General features: G+C 39.0%; 1 long non-coding RNA gene and 1 pseudogene across 2 annotated transcripts; one reads left to right on the plus strand and one right to left on the minus strand.

The window, feature by feature from the left end:
- Nucleotides 1-1,179: 1,179 nt before the first annotated feature.
- Nucleotides 1,180-4,054, plus strand: LOC144711378 (peptidyl-prolyl cis-trans isomerase CYP23 pseudogene; annotated as a pseudogene).
- A 192-nt stretch (nucleotides 4,055-4,246) lies between these two features.
- On the minus strand, nucleotides 4,247-5,653 carry LOC144711151 (uncharacterized). 2 transcript variants are annotated; one of them, XR_013583479.1, is made up of 3 exons: nucleotides 5,410-5,653; nucleotides 4,695-5,300; nucleotides 4,247-4,615 (listed from the first exon to the last, which is right to left on the minus strand). It is a non-coding gene; the product is annotated as an uncharacterized LOC144711151 (long non-coding RNA). The 2 variants fall into 2 exon arrangements; XR_013583480.1 differs by having other exon boundaries at nucleotides 4,695-5,318.
- Nucleotides 5,654-9,866: the final 4,213 nt, after the last annotated feature.

Here is a 9,866-nt window from a genome sequence, read left to right on the forward strand (position 1 = left end):
AATTTCTGAGAATAAATTTGCAGGGATAATCCAATTTTGGAAGTTTTAAAATGGTTATATTCGAATATTACTTAAAATTGTTGAATAGGTTTCAGATTTTCTTATACGTAGTATCCTTAGTTCGTCTAAAGCTCAAAAAACTAGTATAAAGTGATTCTAAGTTGTGTTTTGGGGGTAGAGATATTTCTACCGTTTTCTATTTTAGGGGATACAGACGTTCCGTTTTAGAGTCATCATTTCTTAATTAAAATATCCACATTCGTTTCAATGACATCATGACACTCTTAGTGAATAATAGGTATTATAAGCTTTCTCATTTTAATTTTTTTCTCTGGTTATCTCAAGGGGAATACTACGGTTCCATTTAGACAATAAGTATATAAGTTCGATACTAAAAGTTATTAGTATGACATCATGATAATTGAGAGAATAACTATTAGTATATGCTTCCTCATCTGAGTTGTTGTTTCCTAGATAAATCTAGGTCAGCAACCTATTTATGCATTATTAACTCTGTGAATACATACTTTTATATTTGTTCGTATTGGGAATACTAAGGTTTCATTTAAGACACTTTATTCATATCACAATATTCACGGTAACTTCTATGACTTGATGATCCTTTATACAATAAATGAAAAACTATTGGCTTCCTTATGTAACTTGTCTCTGTTTCATAAGTCAATGAAACTCACTACCGAACTATTAATGTACTATTAATTGAATGAAGACATTGTTATTTATTTATTTATCAACATTGGGAATACTAACAATAGGATAAAAAATCAGAATATTCAAGTTATTTTATATGATACTATGGCACTTTATAAAATTGGTTCTTCCTCTATGTTCAGAATAGGCAACTTCACTCGATTTTTAAAGGTTATGTTCTTCACAATGTCTCTTTAAAATGAACTTTAGCCATCTGGCTCATGTTTTTTGTTTCCTATGTATTTATATATATGCCATTTTCTTAGGCTAGTTATCCAGTCTAGTTTCCGTGTTAATTAATAAGTTATGTATAACGCGGCAGACCCAATCTTTTGTCTCATATTGATGATGTTAACTTCTGAGCCTAGTCACCAATATTTATTTGCGAGTAATTAAAATGACACAATCTTCTGAGCTTATTTCATTTTATTCCTGTAGGCCTCCCCATTTGTATTTGAAAAACTGTCCATGCCAGTTCTCACTGGTCTCTCCGTTCTTTTTACGGAGTACACTTCTATATATCTTAAGTTGCCAAAAAAATTCATTTTAAAGAGAAGAGAAATAAGAGGTGGCAGCCTCCACAAGGGTGGCAATTCTAAAACACAAATAAAAAATTAAACCTCTTTGTGATAGATCAGCTTTTATATCTCTGCCAATCCAAAGCTTGTTTAGGTTGCTGAAATTCATTGCAACAACATCCAACATGAGTTAATCCAAACCCCGTTATTTCATCCCACAATATGTCTTCCTTGCGCCAAACTAAATTTGTCAACAAACCTTGATAATTATGAGATTTAGTATCATTCACATTCAGGTCATTTGGCCAACTAAATATTTCATTTTCTTCGAGCCAATACATATCTGCGTAAAGAATAACGCATAACCCGAGTCGTTTTTAAAATAGATCCCTCTCACATTTTGTCTATCCATATTTAATGAAATTACTAGAACAATACAAAAATTTGAATACCCATGCATGGACTACGCTAGTAAACTATTAACTTTACTTAGGGAATTAAGTATCAAAATGAAATACCAGCTTAATATAATTTTAATATGAATCCTCTTCACATAAACGGATATCTCACCATGACATGAAAATACTCCACTGTATTCTCAGTTTAATTCCCAATTATAAGAATATTTCATAATTGAAGACATCCAGCATGAAAATTTTCCATAAGAAGCGCGTATTAAGAAAAGTTGAGAACACAAATTCGAAAATGATTGTGCCGCCCTTGTTGGGCTTGCCAAACTACAAGACATAGTAGGGGGTCTGTTTCACCTGGGGTTCATATTCCGTGCCGAGCCATTTGGCTTGTTTGCCAGGTGTAGCATCTCCTGGGGTGTCCAGCATGAAATTTGCGCACATTTTCTGAGCCGTCTGATTCCAATAAAATGTCTAGTATGGCACAGGTCAATACTTTTAGGGCAAATTGTCTCACATACCCCTGGTTTTTGAAAACGTCCACATTCTATCCCAGGTTTATTAAAACGTCCGTTATCTATCATCTTACCGCGTTATATCCCACCGGTTTTTAAGACGTCCGCGATCTATCCCAGGTTTTTTGAAACCCACACGATCTATCCTCAGATTTCCCGATGGCGACGTGGCGTTCGACGTGGCATCGAAGAGGGCTGATTGTAATAGACGTGGCATCCTAGTCGGATGCCACGTCATTGCCACGTCTCACTTTCTCTCACTCTCTTTGAGTCTCTCTCTCTCGCTCTCTGAGCCTCGATCTTTCCGTGTCTCTCCCGACCCTCGCTCTTGCTGTCTCTATCTCTGTGAGCCTCGCTCTGCCTCTCTCGGAGCTTCTCTCTTTCTGAGCCTCCCTCTCTCTTGCTCTCTCTGAGCTTCTACCTCTCTCTCTCCTCGCTTTCTCGGTCTCTCTCGGAGCTTCTCTCTTTCTGAGCCTCCCTCTGTCTCGCTCTCTCTGAGCTTCTACCTCTCTCTCTCCTCGCTTTCTCGGTCTCTCTCGGAGCTTCTCTCTTTCTGAGCCTCCCTCTCTCTCTCTCTCTGAGCTTCTACCTCTCTCTCTCCTCGCTTTCTCGGTCTCTCTCGGAGCTTCTCTCTTTCTGAGCCTCCCTCTCTCTCTCTCTCTCTTTGAGCTTCTACCTCTCTCTCTCCTCGCTTTCTCGGTCTCTCTCGGAGCTTCTCTCTTTCTGAGCCTCCCTCTCTCTCTCTCTCTCTCTGAGCTTCTACCTCTCTCTCTCCTCGCTTTCTCGGTCTCTCTCGGAGCTTCTCTCTTTCTGAGCCTCCCTCTCTCTCTCTCTCTGAGCTTCTACCTCTCTCTCTCCTCGCTTTATCGGTCTCTCTCGGAGCTTCTCTCTTTCTGAGCCTCCCTCTCTCTCTCCTCGCTTTCTCGGTCTCTCTCGGAGCTTCCCTCTTTCTGAGCCTCCCTCTCTCTCTCTCTCTGAGCTTCTACCTCTCTCTCTCCTCGCTTTCTCGGTCTCTCTCGGTGCTTCTCTCTTTCTGAGCCTCCCTCTCTCTCTCTCTCTCTCTCTGAGCTTCTACCTCTCTCTCTCCTCGCTTTCGCGGTCTCTCTCGGAGCTTCTCTCTTTCTGAGCCTCCCTCTCGCTCTCTCTCTCTGAGCTTCTACCTCTCTCTCTCCTCGCTTTCTCGGTCTCTCTCGGAGCTTCTCTCTTTCTGAGCCTCCCTCTCTCTCTCTCTCTCCTCGCTTTCTCTGTCTCTCTGTCCTCGCTCCAAAAACAGTCGAGCACATCTTCAGACTCGTTCGTCTCGGGTGTTACAATACAAAACATTTTTTTCGGGTTGACAAGGGTTTTGTCGCTCAAGTAGGTGACGTGGCTGGGGGAAGATCTGCTCCTATGAATGATGCACAACGAATCGAAGCTGAGAAAACGGTTTTTGGTGAATTTAGCAGTGTCAAGCACGTCAGAGGAATCCTACCCATGGGAAGACATTCTGACCCAAATAGTGGCAGGTCCTCTTTCTCAATCCTTCTAGGAGATGCGCCTCATCTTGACGGTCAGTATGCAATATTTGGGAGGATCACCAGAGGAGACGAAACGTTGAGAAAGCTAGAAGCACTTCCTACTCGTAAAGAAGGGATTTTCGTGATGCCCGTCGAGCGGATCACCATCCTGTCAACCTATTACTACGACTTGTCAAACGAGAGCTGCGACGAAGAAAGGTTCATGCTGAAGAGGAAGCTCGCAGACGCCGCCGTTGAAATAGAAAGACAGAGGCAGAAGTGTTTCCCATGACGAAGGGGGAAGCTGTGATTCGGGTGATCCCTCGACCTTCTACTGACTTTTTTCTAGGCAGAAGCGTTTTCCATGACCAAGAGGGGAAACAGTGACAAATGCTGAAGTGTTTCAACTGGGATGCTACGTTCCGGTGATATTCACATGAAATCGCTGATACTCAACTAGTATTTTAATGACTCGTGATCTGATACGCAGGCAACAATATCATGGAATATAAGTATACCAAATCTCGATAGAAATAGACATAATGAAAATCGGTAAAACTAAATACTCAACCATGAAAATTAGCATGAGACCCGAATCAACTTATCAAACGATGTCCCAACTTGCCCAAATAAACTCGATGTTGCTAGCATGAATTGCATAAATTACATCTTTATTTCAACAGCTGAAGCAGTAAACCATAAATTTCTAAACTTCTTCCTTTGAGTTGTTTCCATAGCTTTACAAGAACGCTCAGCACACATGGAAGGCAAAAAAAAAGGAGAACAACACTCGAACTGTCGCCGTTGTCGCCGTTGAGCCTCCGACTGCTACAAGATGAAGCCTCTCCCCTTTCATGCCTAATGGGGCTAGGATTCTGTCGGAATACCTGCTGGCTAAGTTCAGGAAGTTGGAGGTCCCCACCATCCACCTCATGGCGCGGAGTTTCAACGACGTCCTCTAAACCCTGCATGTTTGTTTAACACATGTTCAGTTATCACGGTTGATTAAAACTCTAGGAGGATAAAGGTAGAGTCGTTTCATACCATGTTTACAGCCTGACTACATCTTCGAGTGCACGTCCTCCGATTGTGACCAAGTCCTTGGCATAAAGAGCACTGCTTCTGCATGAATCCGTGACGATTGAGATTAAAATTCTCAACCGTGTCACGTCTTCTCCTCATCTTCGGCCTCCCAGGCTGTCGCTTTACAAGAGGAGGGTATACATAGGCCAACTTATCTTCGTCCCACATGTTTCTCATATTCATAGGAGGTATACCATTATGATACGCCCTCGGTACATATCCCTCTTGTAGCAGTCGGAGACAAAATTTTCAGGGTCATCCTTGGTCCAATGAATGCAAGCGATGGCATGGGGGCAAGGAATACCCCTTAATGCCCAATATCTGCAGCTACATTTCCGCGCGCGCAAGTCGACCACGTATCCATCCCCGAATAGCATAACTTCGAATTGGTAATGGCCAGCATGTTTGATTGTGCATCCCCTAGACTTCAGTTTGTTCTCTTCGACCAAGCATCTTATTCTGGGGCATAATTGGTCGGAACTGTCCGAGAATAAATCCCTTTTGCGAACTATTCTCTGCATCCATGCACGCCTGATATCCTCCAACATGTCTATAATACGGTTTCCCCTGTATGGCAAGATGTAACTATTGAAGCATTCACAAATGTTGTTGTCAATCGTCTCTAAACTCCATGAACAAAACATCCAAAAAACCTTTCAGAAACCTAGATCATTACCTTGGGCTGCTGGGAACGAGCTCCCCCGGCCCTGGCAGAGGGCACAGCCTTAGTATCAACGCAAGAAATCCTAAAAGTCCGAACAACCCTAACCTCCCTCTCTTCTCTCTTCCCCGGACCTCCCGTGGTCTCCCGTGATCTTCCCCTCGTTCTCAATCTCCCGTGATCTCTCTCTCCGCCCTTTTCTCTCTCTCTGCGGTCACTCACAATCCCTCTCTCTCTGTCACCGATCATTCTCTCTCTCCCAGGGTTTTGGACGCAGACGTGGCGTCCGACTTGGACGCCAGCTCGCATTTCGCCGTCCGTGTTGGACGCCACGTCCGCGACGGGAAATACTGATGATAGATGGCGGAAGCTGTGAGAAAACGGGGATAGATTGTGTACATTTTTGAAAACCAGAGATAGAACGCGTATGAAAATAAACCTGGGATAGAATGCGGACGTTTTTAAAAACCTGGGATATATGGGATAATTTGCCCATACTTTTATTCATATTTCATTTGCAACAATTACCTGACTGTACGGTTCTGCAGTCATCCTGCTAGAATTTATTACGACTACAAAAATATTGGGCAATTTATTATGACTGCTAGAATTTATTACCACCTTCCAAGGGCTATGATCCCAGTAAGTTTAACCATTACGTGTCAATAATGCATGCTGGCGGCGATATCGTAGGAATGAAAGTGGATTACCCTTGCATGATATCTCAAGCCGGAAGTCCCATGCGAAAGCATAGAAAGTAGTTTATGAAACAATCAGAAATGTTTCATTGAATGTATTCCACACTAGGTAAACCATTATTATCTTGATGTCGAAAAGTTAATAATTGGTTTAATCATTAAAATTAAGATTTATGAAATGCATAAATATTAACTGGCACAAATTATTCGTGGAAATAATTAGATGGATGGAAGTGAATCTTCTGAACCTTTTTAGTTGAATTTTTCTCCTTTTGTTGAAAGCTGGAGTCAAGGCATCTTGTAATGAGTTAATCAGGAACCAATGAACTTTTGGGTAGGCCCAATGGAATCTCTCAAATTAACAACCTTCTAAAAGAATTAACACCTGAATGGGTTTCTATTTATATTGATGCCGGTTACCTTTTAAGTAGTACCTCAATCCTAAACTTTAAAGACTAAATCTAATTCACATATGAAACTTGTAATCGCCGTTCTGTAAAATTAATGTTACCTTATCCCAGTTTGCGAGATCCTTTATAACATTAAATTATAAATGATTCGAAGATGCAAAATGATGAAGGCTTAGCAAGACACATGTTCAAATTCTTACCAGTTTTTTTGCGATTCTCTCCAGGAAATTCAAATTCGTGGAAAATGAAAGGGAAAAACCATATGCCCTATTTGGTCCCCTTTGGGTGTCTTAGAGTCACAATGCAATATCTTTGAACCATTTGGTCAAGCCACACCATGTCCAAGTCACATATATTCTATCGCCAATGTTGCTTTGTTTGACAATACTGGTTGGGAAGAGGATACTGAATGGGTACCACCACCAACTGGAGAGTGAAAATGGATAAATGACCACCTGTTAGATAATCTGACGGCACCGGAGGATGGGTAGAAATTTTTTGACCGTAGGAAGCATTGATGACACATGGAGGGAAGAGAAATGTACCTCGTTTGCTGACCTGCCGCCATTAGTTTAATTCAGACGGAAATAAAATAGAGATGCATCACCAATCTTGAAAAAAAAAACAGTTTCCAGAAAGGTAAAAACCTAGTGTTTTCATAGTTAAAGGATTTTGAGCGACATGGCTGCCTCTAGGCCATTGTATTTGCCAATCACCGTTGCTAGAATTGAGAACAAGAAAAAAATCCCACATAAAAAACATACCTAATTTATATAAAATAATCTCCTAAATTCAAGCGCGTCAATAGACTTTAATCTGGTCGAGCAACCATTTTTTTATAGCTGAAGGCTAAAATATTAAGACTATAAAGTTAAGAGAAAGCTCTTATAACATTTTTATGATGGGGAATTATTCATTTTTTCATATTATAAAATAAAGTTCAGATATGAAATGGAAATATTTAGTTTAAAGCAAAATAAAAACCAGGCATTGGAAAGAAGATCATTTATGCAAAAAAATGACCCAAGTATGGTAAATACACTGATTATCTTAGGTATATTTATTTGATTTTGGATAGTTTTTGTATGCAATTATGATATTATAATCATATTAATAATTTCTGCATGAATATAAAAAAAATAATATTTTTGGACGATGAAAAGGAATAGTATGGATCAGTAAGAGAGGAAGATTTCGTAATGGTAAATGAAAAGAGTCAATTTATATACCAAATGTAATTTATTGATATTGTTAATTATTTTTAATGGTCATTACTGATATATAAGAAACAGTACATAATTTTGAATAACAAGAAGTTGTAGATCATGATAAATAGAGCTTACAAAATATGTTGATTTTGGATTGCTAGAGGTTTGTGATCCTAGTACATAGACTTTGACTTTGTGTGATGTAAGAAGTTTCACTGTAAGTGATATAATTCAAAAGATGAGTTAAGGTTTTATTGGACATATTAGGCACTCCAATTGATATACATACTTAAGAGAATACTTATTGAGATTTTATGAATAGATATTTGAAATGTAATGTATATCTTGAAAAATAATGGAAGTGAATAGAAATTTCTACATTCAATTATTTTCAGCAGGATGACTTCAGATGTACTATCTTAAGTTTAAATTTTCAGTAGTAACTTGAATGTTTTGGAACAAACGCCTAACTTCAAAGAAAAACTCAAGGATATGAAACCCAATTAGTGTCTAGGAAGGCAAGCAACCGTGTAAACTCCTGTTCGGATGAACACAAGGAAATGTGCACCCAGTTCTATATACCCAAGCGGAAGTGGGAACGTGGTGAAGCTCCATTTGAGTAAAAAAGTTATATTTATCACTTGATATTTATTTTCTATTATTCACTCGATAATACCTCAGCAGCCAAGGAAACTGAAAGGACTTTGATTCAACTGAGGATCTAGGGAGAAAGAAAAATTATAACATAGGATTCAAAGTGTATAATATTTGTGTCATTTCATAAGATTATACAATTTGCATTTGCAGTTTACAAAACTAGCAAACAGTTGTATTCATCTTTGACGAAGTTTAATAAAATGATTAACTTACCCATTTTGTTTTGATAAAGCAAAATTAAGGGTTGATTATGTAACTAATTTTACTTCGGTGAAATTATATTTATATATTTGTGATTTCACTCAGGAATGAAAATCAGAGAGTGAGGTCCTCTCATCAGGGACTGGCATTCAAAGATATGTTAAAATAGTAGCATTAGAAGGGATAGTATTATCAGTAGAGAGATCATAGGTAGAAATATGGGAAGAATAAAGTATATATAAAAATGTAGAACCTAAGGAAATCAATGAGATAGGAAGGGCATTAGAGGAGAGGAAATAAGTTAAATAATGTAGAAAATGAAGAGAAAACACCAGATATTTGTGGAATTGCCTAAATGAGAGAGTGTGTTTATTTGGATTTTTATGCTGAAATCTAATTATTTTTACTTAATGACATCCAGAACAATGACATGTTGATATCTTCATTAGAAATGAGAATTAATATTAACTTTGAGATTTTTATTAAATAAATAACGTGGAGAAAAATGAGTAAAATAGATGGAAATTAAAGTAGCCAAAAGCGGCTTCACGAAATTTATAAAAGTGAAATTGCAGAATGTTCATGTAATTTTTGTATTAAATCTTTTCATTTATCTGTTATAGCATTTTTGAAACATTTAAAGTCCAAATTATATGTTTTTTGTATCTTGACTTACCAAATTTTGCTGTCATGCTGGGTGGTTGCCACCAGCTTCAGGCCTCCAGCTATTGGCGATCTCTTTCTTGAAGCAAATCATTAAATCTTCTCTCCTATCACCCTTTCACCACCTTGGACCAAAGGAGAAACAACGATGGAGAGGAGAATGGTCCTCTGTTTGGGATTAAAGCGTTTAAATTATAGGAAGCAAGATATCCCATGGAATGACAAAATGAGATTTTATTGGCCACAGGAGTGGCAAATTTCCCGGTTGACAGATAGCTCTGTAAGACTGGATTTCTGTCTTCTCATTGCTAAGAATTGTTTTGTCGGCAAAGCGAATGATTGTTAAGGGTGGAAACCAAGGGTTTTACCCTGCTTGTTCGATTCCTACGATCAGGGATTCAGTGGATGTGATGAAAATATGGTCGTGGACCCCTCCTATCTTTGGCGATCCTTCATCCTTGTCGTTATGTCACCTCTCCTGTCGTGGCCACCTGTTTCCTATGAATTGGTTCCTTTGATCGAGCACCTCGCCAACACCATCAATGGTTGGTTGCATGAAATAAAAAGAAAGTGGTGAAAAAAGATGGCATCGATCTCTAACATTTAATCTCCTTTCAAAAGATCGATGGCCAAGA

Source organism: Wolffia australiana, chromosome 13 (assembly GCF_029677425.1).
Source record: "Wolffia australiana isolate 7733 chromosome 13, ASM2967742v1".
Taxonomy (NCBI): Eukaryota; Viridiplantae; Streptophyta; class Magnoliopsida; order Alismatales; family Araceae; genus Wolffia; species Wolffia australiana.